Source organism: Telopea speciosissima, chromosome 1 (assembly GCF_018873765.1).
Source record: "Telopea speciosissima isolate NSW1024214 ecotype Mountain lineage chromosome 1, Tspe_v1, whole genome shotgun sequence".
NCBI classification, from domain to species: Eukaryota; Viridiplantae; Streptophyta; class Magnoliopsida; order Proteales; family Proteaceae; genus Telopea; species Telopea speciosissima.
Window position 1 is genome coordinate 70219784 of NC_057916.1, and position 16042 is coordinate 70235825.

The 16042-nt window shown below is 38.1% G+C and overlaps 1 pseudogene; it reads right to left on the reverse strand.

Annotated features, from left to right (window-relative positions):
* Nucleotides 1–4408: 4408 nt before the first annotated feature.
* LOC122653816 lies at nt 4409–12506 on the reverse strand (annotated as a pseudogene).
* Between the last annotated feature and the right edge of the window lie 3536 nt (nt 12507–16042).

The window sequence follows — 16042 nt, forward strand, 5'->3', positions numbered from 1 at the left end:
AATTGATCAATCCGATGGGGTTGTCAATTATAATACCTTCCACATCAGATCTTACCTAACTAAGACTGGCATCACCATCATCCCCTGAATGTTCTACATATTGTCTATATTGTAATGTACTCTGTGTATATGTCTGATCTAAATCATCACGATCCGGATCCTGCTGTCCCATATCAAAAATATCCCTACTTTTAGGCCTCATGGTAACTTGCCATTCAGGCCTATGAGAATCTACAATGTAAAACACTTGCTCTGCTTGTGATGGAAGTACAAATGGTTCGGCAAGCTGATCTCGGCTACTATACAATAAATGGTTAAAATTGACAAGTACAAACCCCAACTCATCTTCCTCTACTCCCTTTCTGTTATCAACCCAATTACAATGAAATAATATTACTTTGAGATCCTCTGCATATTCCAATTCAACTACTTTTTTCAACAAACCATAATACGTGATAATTCCTTCAATAGGATGTCTATCTCTTGAACTGGAGTAATCTTCTGAAATTGCCGTAATAAGGACCCCGCTATTTTGAGTTTTCCTATGCTTCTCATGTGACTTACTACGAAACTTGATGCCATTATAGATGTATTCATTATAACTTCTCACATCCAAGTTAGGACCTCGAGCAAGCCATCTGATATGATGAGGCACCTCCTCCCCATTCTGGCGTAGATGCAAGATCTGATGACACAATATTAAGCCACATATAAGAAGATATAGGCTCTAACCTAGCTCCCAAACAATTGAAATGTGTTGCACTTACATGCTCATTGAACCAAGCTGGAAACTCCTTAGCATGTCTTGTCGAAATAAGATGTGGGCGAGATTTACGACCCATTAATCTTTGCAACTTCTCTTTGTGGAGCCTAGAAGTATGTACATAATTTTCTTAAGAACTATTACTTTCTCATTAACATATAAAATATAAAGTTCAATCAAATATAAATATATTGTAAATAGAACATTGATATGTAATACTTACTTTCGGTATTCATTTAATCCATCATAGTTCTTTAGCACGTACCGATGAGCCTGGTCCTTTTCTTGAATGTCTAGTCGTAATATCTCACACTTCCCTACAGGCCTACCTGTTCTTGAGAAAATAGAGATTGGATGTTCTAGTTCTGTTGAACCTGCATTTCTGATCGCTCTATTCGACCTTGTTTCCACACCTTCAAAGTATCTAGAGCAGAAAGTCAAACACTCATCCCCTATGTATCCTTCTGCTATTGATCCCTCTGGCCGACTAAGATTGCGCACGTAGTCCTTAAGTTGTTTAAGGAACCTAAACACAAATAAATTTATGACAAAATGACCATAATATGAAACCTACACTAGTAGCTTCACTTTTTAAGCCAAAAATTTCAAACTAACCTCTCTATTGGATACATCCAACGGTATTGTACTGGACCAGCCAAGCTAGCTTCATGGGCTAAATGAATAATCAAGTGAACCATAATATCAAAGAATGAAGGTGGGAAAAGCTTTTCCATATTGCTAAGTGTTATGCCAACACTTTCACCAAGCCTCTTAAAGTCCTCCTCTTTCCCAACTTTACTACACAAATCCCGAAAAAATGCACATAATTGTATTAATATAATGGTAACATTCTTAGGCAACACACCACGCAATGCTACCGGAAGAAGTTGTTGCATCATGATATGACAATCATGGCTTTTCATTCCTAATATGTTACATTCTTGCACACATCGTGAGATATTACTACAAAGGCCATCTGGAACTTTTACACCCCTTAAAACGGAACAAAACAAATCTTTGTCAGCAGTAGACATTGTGTAGCATGCTGGAGGTATGAATATTTTATCCTTCCCTTCAATAAACTTTGGGTGAAGAACTGATCGTATTTCGATCTCTCTCAGATCTAAACGTGCCTTCACATTATCCTTTGTATTTTTTTTAAGATCCAACAATGTGCCAATGATACTATCACATACGTTCTTCTCAATATGCATCACGTCTAAATTGTGACGGATTAGATTAGATCTCCAGTATGGCAATTCAAAGAATATACTCTTCTTCTTCCAATTAAATGGAAGCTTTGGCTGTTTTAACTTCCTTCGCCTCTTCTTCTTCTTCCCATGCTTGTCAATAATATCTTTCCCAAATAAAGGAAACTGAACACCTTCCAGCTCCTCCAAAATATCGTAACCCGATAGTGGCTTTGGTTGTAGTTCATGTTCCTCATAGCCATCAAAGCTCTTTTTATCACGTCGAAATCTATGTCCTTGGGGAAGGAATCGACGATGACCTAAATAACAGTGTTTCCTCCCATATTTAAGCCAACGAGAAGTAGTATTCTTGTTGCAACATGGACAAGCGAAAACACCTTTAGTACTCCAACCCGATAATACCGCATAAGCCGGGAAATCATTAATGGTCCATAACAAACATGCATTTAGCTTAAACTTCTCCTTCTTATATGCATCGTAAGTTACAACCCCAGTGTTCCATAATTCTTTCAACTCTTCTATCAATGGCTGTAAATATATATCTATATCATTGCCAGGTTGTCGTGGTCCAAGAATAAGCAAAGTAAGCATGAGATACTCTGGTTTCATGCACATCCATGGTGGCAAATTGTAAGGCATCACAACAACAGGCCATATGCTATACTTTACACTCATTGACTTGAACGGGTTGAATCCATCACTAGCTAATCCAAGTCTGATATTACGAGGCTCCTCACTAAAAGTAGGATGCAACTTATCAAACTCTTTCCACGCTTGCCCATCAGCTGGGTGTCGTAACCTTTGATCATTTGTACGACCCTCGTAGTGCCACCTCATGTTAAATGAGGTTTTAGATGACATGTATAACCTTTACAACCTTGGGATCAATGGAAAATGGCGTAATGTCTTAGCCGGAATTTTCTTATCTACTGATGTATATCTTGAAGTACCACATTTGGAGCAAGTCATGGCTTTCTCTTGTCCCTTCCAATACAACATGCAATCATTTGGGCACGCATCAATCTTGTTGTAATTAAGCCCCAAGTCCTTGATGATCTTCTTTGTTTCGTACATATTTTTTGGTAAAGTATTCGGCTCGGGAAGTGCCTCTTGCAACAACTCTAACAGCATTGTGAATGCTTTGTCGGTCATTTTGCAAAGGCATTTTATGTGATATATACGAAGAATGAAGGACAGTCTGGTAAACTTCACGCATCCTGGATACAACTCCTTCTTTGCATCTTCCATCAATCGATCAAATTTATCGCCGACGGTACTCCCACCCTCTGTACACTCACCGGTGACACCATCCTCTATTTTTTCATTTGTATTTATTCCACGCATCTCATTTAACATAGTATGTGTAACATCATATGTTTCACCTTCCTCATGTACCACTGTGTTAACATGGTGAATTGTATGTGAAGATGAACCTTCCCCATGGTAACTCCATTTCGTATAATTCCATACGATTCCATCAACTATCAAATGTTCTAACACTGTATCTCTAGTCATGCGTAGTTGATTTATGCAATTTACACATGGGCATAGTATCCGATTTCCTACTGCAATACTAGAAAATGCATACTCTATGAATTTGTTGACTTCTAATTTATATTGTGAAGACAGTTGGAAATTTGGATCCCTTGACTTTCCAATCCAACTCCTGGGCATGGTTTATCAATGGTCTGCAATCAAACTTGAGATAAGAAAACCAAAAACAAAGACTTAGATCGAAATCAATAGCTTTTTTGTAGGTTTAAAACAGATCTAAGATGAGGATAAGAACCAAGGTACACAGAATAGAAATAAAGGTAAAGTAAGGCTGAAACTGATTAGCAGAAAAGTATGATTTTTTTTTTGGATGAATGAAAAGTATGAAATTAAAGTAAGTAGAATCAAGATAAAAGGGAGAATTAACTTGCGCAATGTAGAGAAAGTTTAAAGAAAACTAACCTGATCTACTTGATCAACGGAGAAAAAAGGATGAAGGCTATGAAATAGGAATCCCACCTGATCCTATCATAGCTGTCATGGGGGTTAGGCGACCCAAGGCGGTGGAGAGGGCCAAAGTTGAAGGTGACACCAAGTAGGCGAACAAGGCGTCCAAGGCGCTCGCCTAGGCGACCAAAGCGCCTGGACACCTAGGCGATGCCTTCACAACTATGGATCCTATGCCAAATCCATAGCAGAACTATTGTGCTGTTACATGTTACTTCATTCAGATATATTAGCAGTTGACCACCTTAATTAATCACCCTTTTATTAGCGAGGACCTAGCTTGATGGTTGAACCAAAGCTCTTCACAATGGCTCATTTATGTTGGATAATAATTTGGTAATTAAGACTGTCTCTATTATTCAGAAAAATAGATCTCTTATTGATCTAGTAAATAGGTTAATAATAGTAAGGGCCACATCTAGTAGGACTGCAACTATATTTTGGACATCATCGTGAAACCAAGCTTATTAGCCTTTTCCGGTAACAGCAAAATCTTGTGTGAGCATCTGAATAAGATATCCATGAAAGGCCAATTAGCTAGATATTCCATCTTGGTTTGTCTCAGACCTTCCTTCTTCACAGTCTCTTCCCATATACTTCCCTTATCAGTCATGAATTCCGAAAACCGTAAATCCGATGAAAACATTTCTTCTTCAATCAATTTCACTCCAAATTTTATTCCAAATGCAGGCCAGATATCCTTCCAAGTGAAGCTTGGACCATTCGTGACATTAAATGCTTGACCTTTAGTAGATGAGATATTTTCATTTATTTATGCCCAAATATGTTGTTCAGCAACAAGCCTTGCATCTGTACCATCAATATAAACTTCTTCCCAACACTCTTTTGAACCTCAAAATAAGAAGGGAAGGTTAAGATATTTACATATTGAAGCATAGACACAAAGCCCACCTATGAAGTTATAATAAGTTCTATTACAAATCCCAATAAGCAATCCTGGTCTGTGAACTGACCAAGCCACCTTCCCTTCTAGTTTCTCCATCAACAAATCCTCAAGAATGTAGTTGAAGATGTGACCTTCATCAATTCTTGGGCTATCTTCATAGTAAAGAATTGGTTTACTATTAGAAGGGCTAGGGCTAGTAAGAGAGAGATAGTGCTTACCTCCAGTTTGAAGAGAGACATGTTTTAATGCTTTGGCTTTAGGGAGAATAGCATTCAAAGCATTGGACATCATAGCTTTGTTCTGTTCACAACACTCAGGGGAATCCAATGGGTATTGGCTTGCCCAAGTGATCCAATACACATGAGTTACATCTTCAAGCAAAGAGACCTTCTCTGTAGTTTGAATTGGGTCTAAGAGGTCACATGAGATGAACTGATAGTTAGAACTTGGAATTTGGAGTTCACCAGCTTTATGAGCTATGCCATACACCTTCCATCCAACTCTAATTCTCTCAAACACATCCTTAGAAATGGCAAAAGGGATCGACAGCAGGCCCCCCCACCTAGAATCGATTTTTTAGAATAGAAACATTGCCATACAGAGCCTTATTGGCTTCGTTTCTAATTCTGTCCAGCTACTTTCTATTTACTATACTAATTTGTTCCTTAATTTCTATTTTAAGGCTTGCTATTTTTTCAGTTAAGTTGCTGTTTGCTACTGATTCTAACCTTATATTTCTAATTTTAGTCATCACAACCTCTTGATTTTTCCCAATCTAACTGTCGGATTCACTTGTAATTTTAGCAACCCATTCCTCACACGTAATATGCGTTGTGATGAGAGTTGCAAACAGATCTTGCTGATATTGCTCTTTTGGAGGGTTATTGACAGACCTGCTGTTCTAGACCATAGCAGGCTATTGGTTCACAGCTTTGGGTGCATTTCTCAAGATTTTTTTGACACGATTCTTATGGACTTCAGTTACAGGTCCTTTCTGGTAATGTTGACTATGCAAATTTCAGGTAACATTGGAAACAAATTATTGGTGACTGTAAGTAATTGGAAGTCAGATTTTTCCCCCTCTTGTAAGTATTCTTATTCTTCTCTTTCTTTTCTCTTTTTTATTTGTGGCTAGTCATTCCTGTACCACCATATCCTAGGTACTGAACCAAACCAACCCTGTCACCACTAAATTACAAACAAAAACTCATCACTGCCCCAATCCATCTCAATATAGGGTGTGGTGAGGCAAAGCGGGATCCTATAAAACCCCAACCATACATGAAGTACTAAATGTTTCTAATTTATATCAATTTTGAAATACTGAAAGAAATAATAGTTACTACATTCAATAAGACTACAGGAGTCTAATGAGACAACATGCATAGTTGGTATAACAAGGTAGACAAATTACATAGCCGTTTTTGTTAGGAAGCAATTAAGAGGTTCTTCAGAAAACATTCTAAAAGGGAGATATACATGAAATAAACATACTATGGTATCCGTCGTTGAAAATTATATTTGGCTACGGAACATATTTCTTACCGTCGCGAAAAATCATATTTCTTGTAGTGATGCTTAATCCCTACAACTGTTCGTTAACCTACTGGAGTTGTGTTGCTGATATATTGTGAGTTCGACCTTTTCTTGGAGTTCTATTGCTGAAACTTCTCCTTCCTTATATTTCTCAATCGCCAAGATCTTTGAGATTATTTGGATAGTTCCTCCACCACTAGTATTCTTCCATTGACCAGAAGTTGAACCACATCCACTAGTTAGTTCTATTGAAAATTAGTCAGTTACTAATTCCGAACTTACTTACTAATTTCAGAACTATGTCTATATTTCCTAATTTAACCATTGGATCTCAATCACACTTAAAGGAGTTATTCATCCATCTTAGAGACCTGTTCGACCTTGTTCCCCACCCCATCTGAGTTCTGATTTATCAGATATCAATAGTTTCCAATTCTGGTCCTGCAGTCCTACCTTGTGGGTGATTCTGTACTTTGTTGTTTTTGAACCTAGAATAAAAAGAATTATATTAAATAAATGAACCTGGAGATTTGACTTGTTTGGAGTTTTTTATGACTGAAGGAAGAGAGGAGATTTTGTGACTTGTTCAAAAGAGAAAAATTCTGCACTTTTCTATGGAGTTTTAGGTGGACTAGGGCAGTTTGGTATTATCGTAAGATTAAGGATCATATTAGAGATTGCACCTCCTATGGCGGGTGATCATATATATATGATTAATACAAACTATATTTATATATTATTGTCCATTAATTGAATGCTTGTTACTTTGATCTCTATCTGCAGGTAAAACATATAAGATTGTACTACAATGATTTCAGTTTCTTTATTAGAGATCAGGAAATAGTGAACCCTTGGCTCATTTACTACTAAGTAACTAGCCTTCAAGCATCAATGATGCCGCTGCCGATTATATTATTGAAGTGGCACTGTTCTATAATGAGGCAACAGTTGTTCAAGAGGTTCTAAACAAGTTACAGTTAATTTCAGGGCTAAGGAAGAACAAATTTTCATTTAATTATTAGTATTATTATTTTTCAGGTTATGGATCAAGTATTTTCACAATTAAGCCTACTGCCATAATCAAGTATTGCACAGATTAATGATACCTCCTACTTTGATTTAACAACCGGGTGGAGCAAGAGGACAAAAAACTTAGAAATAGAGGACTTTGGGAAGTGCCTCATCCATGGCTTAATGTTTTTAAACCAAAATCACAAATAAAACCATGTAAAGACCTTCTGCTCAAAACCATCTCTGCCATTCCCCCTAATGGACCAATGCTAATCTACTCAATTCTTAGACACTAGTAAGAATTAAACCCAGAAATGCTTATAGCTTTAAACGATATACAAATGCTTTAAACCCAGAAAAAATAAAGCTGTACAAATACTTATATCTTTAAACATATACAGAGCTTTAAACCCCCCCCCAAAAAAAAAAACATGCTCAACAAAACTGTGAAATGGAAACATTGCACTCAACCTTAAATAGAGAGAGAGAGAGAGAGAGAGAGAGAAAGAGACAAACCTTGCAGAGAGAACTCTGTTGCCACCGTAGGCAACTGCTCAGAGGGGGGGAGGCAGACAGTAGAGAAGGGAGTGGGAAGGTTGCAGAGATGGGGGAGGCGATAGTAGAGAAGGGGTTGCGGCTAGGGAATCAAAGAGGTGTGAGTCCGATTGGGGGTTTATGAGAGATGTGAGTCCGATTGGAGGTTAGGGTTTCACGATGAGAGAGGCTTTTGAAACACTGAAATTGTTGGTGGCAGGTTTGAGATCGGAAAATGTAAAACTCATCGGAAAAAGGAGGTACTCCAGCAGTAATGACAGCAGGCTAGAAATCAACAGAGGGAGGCCTTCCACTTCGATTTCGTGATGACGGTGACGAATAGAACTCCGAGGAGCTAGCGCTTGACCGCTGATCTCTTCTCCATCGTGCGAGAATGGGGTAGAGATGGTTGGCTAGAGAGAGAGAGAGAGAGAGAGAGATGTTTCATGAGGGAATGGGATAGAAGAACGCGGGAAGCTGGAAACTCAGGAGCCCGCTAAAAATTTAAGGCAATTGGGCGACGGTATCTTTAGTACTGTCGTTAAACATATTAGAAAATCGTGACGATAAGACTTATATCGTCGTTATACATGTGTAATCCATGACGAACTTTACATACCGTCATTATACATGTATAATCCACGACGGAAAAATATACACCGTCGCCTAATTTGAGTTTCTATGACAAATAATTTAGAGCCGTCGAGGAAAATAATATTTTGCTACGATATTTGGCTACGGACCATGTTTCTAACCGTCGAAAAAAATACCATTCCACGGGGGAAAATACACACCGTTGCCCAACTAGAGTTTCCACGACGGATAGTCACAAACCGTCGCGAAAAATAATATTCTGCTACGCTACTATATTAACCATCGTAGAAAATTATATTTGGCTACGGACCATATTTCTAACCGTCGGAAAAAATACAATTCCACGGGGGAAAATATACACCGTTGCCCAATTAGAGTTTCCACGACGGATAGTCACAAACCGTCGCGGAAAATAATATTCTGCTACGCTACTATATTAACCGTCGTAGAAAATTATATTTGGCTACGGACCATATTTCTTACCGTCGGAAAAAATAGGATTTCTTGTAGTGAATTATCGTAGGATTGCTTATTTTGTTTGATTTGATAAGTTTTCTCTTCTTACCCGAAAAAAAGTAAAGATAAATTTTCTCCTTAATTAGGTGGTGGAGATGTTGTATATTCTTTTTCTTTGATTAGTGTTTTCCTTTTCTCCACCCAAAAAGGGAAAAAAAAAAAAAACTAGTTCCAACAAAAAAAGAAGAAGAATTTATTATGTTGATCCTACTGTTTAGCCTTTTTTTTTGTTTTTTGCTACAGATCAGCAAGTTTGTATTAAAAAAAAAAGAAGAAAATTACAATAATGGGATCTGAACAGCTGTTGCAGCTCTAGAGCTCAACCAGCCATTAACTACAATAAAGATAACTCTTATCAGCCATAGAAGAGATTAGCAGAAATGATAATACAGTCTGCCCAAAGCTTCCCAAGTAGTCGAATGAGCAATGAAATTAGGGGATCCATTCCAATCCTCAGAGGTTTTAGAATTTGCTGCTCAATTGGCTAAAGCATCCGCTGGCACATTACCCTCTCTGTAACAATGGGTGATGTGTCACTATATGGACCTTAGGTAATTTTTGACAGCCCACCAATGTTGAAGGAAGTCCCAAGGGACCTTAGAGGTTAGGATGCTTGAAACCACCATTGCAGAATCACATTCCACCCATAGTCATCCCACCTCGAGAGCCGTAGCCTCTTCTTTTTTTTTTTTGGTCAAGCTTAGCCTCTTTTATACCGATGAAGAATGTTGCCATCTCAACCTTGAAACTAAAGATAATTAGAGAGACCTTAACATCGTGTTAGGCTTGAAAAAGTTGGTGAAACCTTTGTTGGGTACTGGAGATTGAAGAGAATTACGGAGATGCATTTATGGGGACTGAGTTTTCATTCACCCATAGGTTTTTTTTCATTCATCCATAGTGAAAAGGGAATCTCTTCACCTATGAGATTTTACAATCTTATTCATCTCATGAAGGATATTTCATACCTTTATCAATAAGGGACGAAAGTTAATGATAAAATTCACTATTCTAAATGTCTACTCATAGTGCCGAATTCACCTCCGTACATTTACACCGCTTTAGGATTGAAAAAGTTTGTGAAACCCCTGGGTTTCAGGGATTTAATTAGTAAACAGTATCGATGTTGATCGATACCGATCCAAATCAACCTATAGTGGCCTTAGATTGGGTTGGAGTTGGGAAAAAGATACCTATTTGGGATTGGATCCATGATCGTCACTATAATGGTTTTAAGATTCGGTATCGGCTTAGTATCGTATTCAGATTGGCTAGTATTAGCCCCATATTAGTTTGGACTGATAGGTAATTTTTTGAAAAAAAATTGAATCAAATCGGACATTGACCTAGATAGGCCTAGACCGATACCAATTTGGCCAATTCCACTGATCCTATACTGATTTGTTCGTTCCATGCTAGGTTCATGATAGATAATTGAAAGGAATAATCTTTATCTTTATAATTGAAAAAGTTTGTAAAACCTTTTGATTTATGATGGATAATTGAAAGGAATAATATGGAGACATAAGGAAAATTTATCACCACACTTAAGAGTCCAATCGTAAAAACATGGGTAATATCATCTTTTATCCTCTTAAATGTTGGGTGGATAATTGAATGCTTAAGTGAGATGCACCCGACTTGAGAGGATGACAATCCAGATATAGGAACCTTACTTTGGTGGGTGAGTCCTCCACCATATCTTTTTTTTCTCTCCTATTTTGAGTAGGTTTTGCCATGGACTCGTGGGGGAATCTTTTGAGTCACGACAACACTCAATCTCAAATGTATCTTCTTTTTTGTTTTGTAAGGTCCATTGGAAGGTTTGGCCTCATCCCTCTCAATTCTCAAATGCATCAAGGACCAGACATACAACACCATATAACCACTTTCTGTCACTTTTCTTTTTTTTCTTTTAATAAAGTGGCAATTTTGTTTTCTAGTTTGACTTTTTGTTTGGGCAAATTGTTTTCTAGTATGACCGACGTTCCACTACTTGCAGTTGCTTTACTTCATTTCTCATTTTAATGTTTGGTGGACAAGGCAAAATTTTTCTTTATTTATCAGTCAGCTTGGATGCATCTGAGAATTGTGAACTTAAAGGGAATCTAATGGTTTACTTCAAAGCATCACATTTGTAACTTTTGGCAATGCTGTTCTAGAACGACATTGATGAAATGAAAAACTACTATTTTACAATGGATTTGATCCTTCAAGCTTTGTTACTAGGGGAAAAAGCGTCCAAATCTATGAGTTGTGCTCATTAATATACCAATGTTTTTTTGTTTTTTTTTTTTTGATGGAACAATATACCTACGTTGTGTCTTAAGAAAGGCTAATTGTTCTTTGCACTAGGGGTGCAGGTTGGGCCTAGACACATGGGGGTAGACGAAACGATCACCTTGCCCCCTGAATGGCAGGTCCATGTGTCTGGGCGCAGGCTACGCTGCGGCACAGAGAACATCAACCCCTTAAGAAATTATCCAAAAGAATTTAAAGTTTGTTTCCCTCTTCATTAAGTCATCATGCATAAAAAAAAGTGGGAGGGTTCCCTCTTACAGTCTCACGCCTAGTGTGCAGTTTCGGGTGAAGAAGGGTAGTATAAAAAAGAGGTAGAATAGGAAACTTCTTAAATAGGAGGGGTATTTAGGAAATTTCAAATGGGAGGTGCTATAAAGTTTCAGGTGGAGGCATATAATTTCAATTTTATGCTGACATCATTGAGCCTCTTCCCCCTCCCCCCCCCCCCCCCCCAAAAAAAAAAAAAAAAAATTCCTCAACATACCAACATTGTAAGAACCAATAGATATTCCTTTGATTCTACCAACCTCAAGTCCTCAATTAAAATTTTCTAAAGGGTGCAACTTGTAGCAATCAAATTAGTGAACTAACTTATCAACAAAAAAATAAAAAAATAAAAAAAAATTAGTGAACTATGAAGTTGTAAGCTTCTTATGACTTCCCCTTCCCTGAAGTTCTTTTAGCCATGGATATAAAAGGGGTTTTAAAATAAATTGGAAGTGAAATTCTATTATGTCTAAAGGACTTGAGAAGTTGAACAAAAACGCCGTCAAGAAGTAGTCGTTCTGCCCCAGTGGTGTGATTCTCTCCCCGGTGGCATGATTTCTTGTTCTTTCTTGTTTTTTCTTCACTCATCCTCCCCCATCACCCCCCTCTGAAGCCTGGAAGAAGACGACATTGAGGTTTTAGCTCTTCCGCTGTTTTTGGATTTCTTCGATGTAACTGTCGCCACACCCAACTCCTTTGCAAGCCTCCTCATCGCTGTGTACCCAACCATTGCACCCTTGCCCCCTGTGCATCGCACTATAGCTACTCTTGCGTTGCTAAGACCTGCTAGTGCTCCTCCATTGCCAACATCTACACCAGATATGAAGCCACCTCCGATCATAGACCATTCCTCCCCTGTGACCATTCCTCGTTGCAACAAGTTCAAACGTCGTCAACTCCAACGCTACAGTAGTCGCGCTAGTGATTTGACTCTCCTTTCTTCGACTTGTGTTACTGTTTGGCATCTCACAAAGGCGTCAAGCTCTATACTTCTTTCGTTCTCTCTATCATGGAGAGAAGCAACACCCATTTTGAGATCTCTTTGTTCAATGCTTCCCCATTTTTTGGGCCTGAGAACTTTTCCTCTTACCAAGCATCTCATTCCTTCACTGTCGGAACATGAATGGGAAGACAAGATTGACCAGAGTTTCTTTTGTACTAGAGTTGTACAAGCTGTTCACGCCGGTGTTAAATAGCACCACTGTAATAGTCTTTATCGGAGAAGACAACTTTTTGGAGTTCTGAAACCAGCGGCGAGACAACTGGCACTATGGAAGGGAAACACATAGTATGGAGCAAAAGTGGGCACTGCTTCTAGTGTCCGAACTAGAATGGACAAGCATGCATGGGGCTTTGTTTGATATGCCCCCTCCACTAGTAGTTTTATTCTCTCGCTCGAAGGGGAGAGTGTGAGTGAGAGAGAGAGAGAGGGGTGGTGGCAGGGAGACGACGTGCTTCTGCAGGAGGTGGGGCGGGAGTTGCAGCATGGGGGTGAGGCAGTGAGGACGGGGACGTAAAAAGGTGGGGAGCCGATTATGGGCGGTGGAACTACCAGGTGGAAGGGCAAGTATGGGGTTTTTAAAATACTAAGGGAGAGGGAAGGGTAGAAGTTTGCATTCTTGGGGGTATCAAGTAGGGGAGTTTGAGTAAATCTAGGTCAAATTTAAGGGAGAAAGTTCTCTCTCCAGGAGTGTGGCCTATGCCAGCACTCTTATGAGTCTATCTCTCTCCTTCCCATTTGAAAAGACATCTCTGCCCTCATATTTTGAGGAGGAGAGAGAGACACATGAGAATGCTGGCATAGGCCACACTCCCGGACAGAAAACTACTTCCCCAATTTTAATTAGGGGAGTGATTGTAATTGTCCCTTTAGGATAAAATTTCGGGATTATTCTTGCTACATGTATGTGGCTGAACCTTAGCAAACCACATTTATCTTTTATTATTGCGTTAATTTCCTTGACACCTCCTGTAAGTATACAATATATCGCGGACATACCAAACTTTGAAAAAATATCATAGACTACCCTTATTTTATTTTTTTTATTTCAACTTAGTCCACTCCGTTAGGTCTGTGCCATTAAATCGTTGTTAATTCTTTCATAATGACGAAGTTACCCTTATCACAAGATGAACTTCCCATAATACCCTTAAGGGTAAAACCCCAAAACACTCTATTCATCGTCTTCCTTGGTCTGAAGGCGGAGGCATCAAGAATAGGGAAAAGGGGCTTTCTATGTTACCCTGTGAAGGAAACGAGTGGTCGAGTCAAGGGTTATCTCTTTCTCTCAATTCAAACAAGCCTTCTAGTATTGGATTAAAGTCGTTTGAGCTCAGAGAAACGACTAGTCATCAACATCAGTATATGCCGGAAGATGTTTTTGAGAAAAGTTGTTGCAAATGATCTTCATCAAACACAGACTCATCACTTCGAGCTCAAGAACTCAAAGTACTTGGTTCCTGCTCAGGAGCTCTTGAATGAGTTCTGTAAACTCAGAATATAACAGACAGATCAACTAAAGCAGAAGCCCTAGAAAACCAATCAATGGGAAGACGAAAATAGTTCTTGCAGGCAATCTCTTTACACCCCAGGCCTTCTTGAATTGCAGAAATGAAAAGCTAAATTGATTTCCATGCTTGAAGAGGTATTCTATTTGATTCCTTTTCATCATATTTTTACTCCCAATTTCTCTATTAGATGTTCTTTTCATCTCTGTGAAAGTTGGAAATTTGACCCTACTTTTACTTGGGTGGTTGATTGATTGGGTCTCAAGACTCGATTCTTGAACTAATTGAGCGACTGCGGACCTTCACATTAATGCTCACGTCACGACAATTTGAGCATTTCATTAATTTTCTAAAATTTCTATTATTTTTCTTTTCATGGAATCTCACTATAATACTGTATGTTTTCTTCCTCCAAATTCTGTTGCTTATGTGGATAGAAGATACATGCAATACTGTGACCGGATGAAGACTGTGATGCATCTTTTGAAGCAGGCCGGTGTCGGAGCTGCAACGGTGTATTCCGCGTCGGCTTCTAGGTGTCCGAGGGTTGGGATTGTGGGACAAATAAAGGCAACCAAGAAAGCAATAGGGGAGAAAGACCCAGTTGCACTAGGAATAATGGGGTTAAAATGGACATTTCGATTTTAATTAGGTGCTAACGGTGCTTAACGTTAGGGGGACGGTTGATATTTTGATAAGGTTTAGTATGTCTGTGATATATTGTATACTTACAGGGGTGTCCGTGAAATTAACCCTGTATTATTTAATGTTAAAAGATAATAAAACAGAAACTTAACTAAAAATAAGAGATACAATACTAAATTAAAAATAAGAGATACAATGGGAATCAAACACCGCAATGCTCTCACCTCTTTTTCTTCTACTTCTCGGTTTACATACAATAAAACACATATTATCAAAAAAACAAAACGTATGAAACTTCTTCTTCATTCTTTTTACTCGTTTTGTCTCCAAGCTCCACTAGAAAACTGTATCACCTTTAAAAAACAAACAAGAACTATAGGGTTCCAAGGTATATTACATTTGCAGTGCTGGAAGGAAGCATGTTTAATGGGAGCTGTTGATAATGCACACCCTTAATGCCAACAGCAAAGGAGGATCTCCCCTTAACTTTCAATTGGACTTGCAAATTTTAAAGAGATGATAATTTTGGAAGAAAAAAAATATAATCATGAAGTTTATGGAGTAAGTGGGATCCGATTAAGTGAAGCATTCAATCTTATATTCCAAAAAGTTCACAAAAATTTGATCAATACTTGTAATTATTTAATTAAGATTTGTAAATATTTTAAAATTTCGAATTAGTTATTTCTCAAGTTATTAGCAACGAGTTTCTATGGAGCCTGATATTGTAGACTGAATTATCTATTCCTTGAATATTTAGGAATTATTCACAATATTCAGAAATTTTATTCACCTAAAAAAAATGTTTTTTTGATCTTATAACTCTTACCTATTTCTATACGTCAAGATATTCTTGTTGAAAGAGGCTCTGAACTCCTTCTATATGTGTTTTGTGTGTGTAAACTGAGAAGAAGTAGAAGAAAAGAAGAAGAAGAGGCGAGAGTGTGGTTCAGTGTTTGATTCCCATTGCATCTCTTATTTTTAATTTACTATTGTATCCCAAACAAAAGGGCAAAGTTGAAAAAATATTTAAATTAACGTTAAGCAAATAGATTACGTTTCAGTTAAATTTCTGTTTTATTATTTTTTAACATTAAATAATAAAAGATAAATGGAGGTTCAGCCACGTACATGTAGCAGGAACAATCCTGGTAGGCCATAGCAGCGAAATTTTATCCCTTACTATAATAACAACAGATCGGCACAGATGACTGAGCAACCATAGCCGGGTCATATGTCAGATGGATA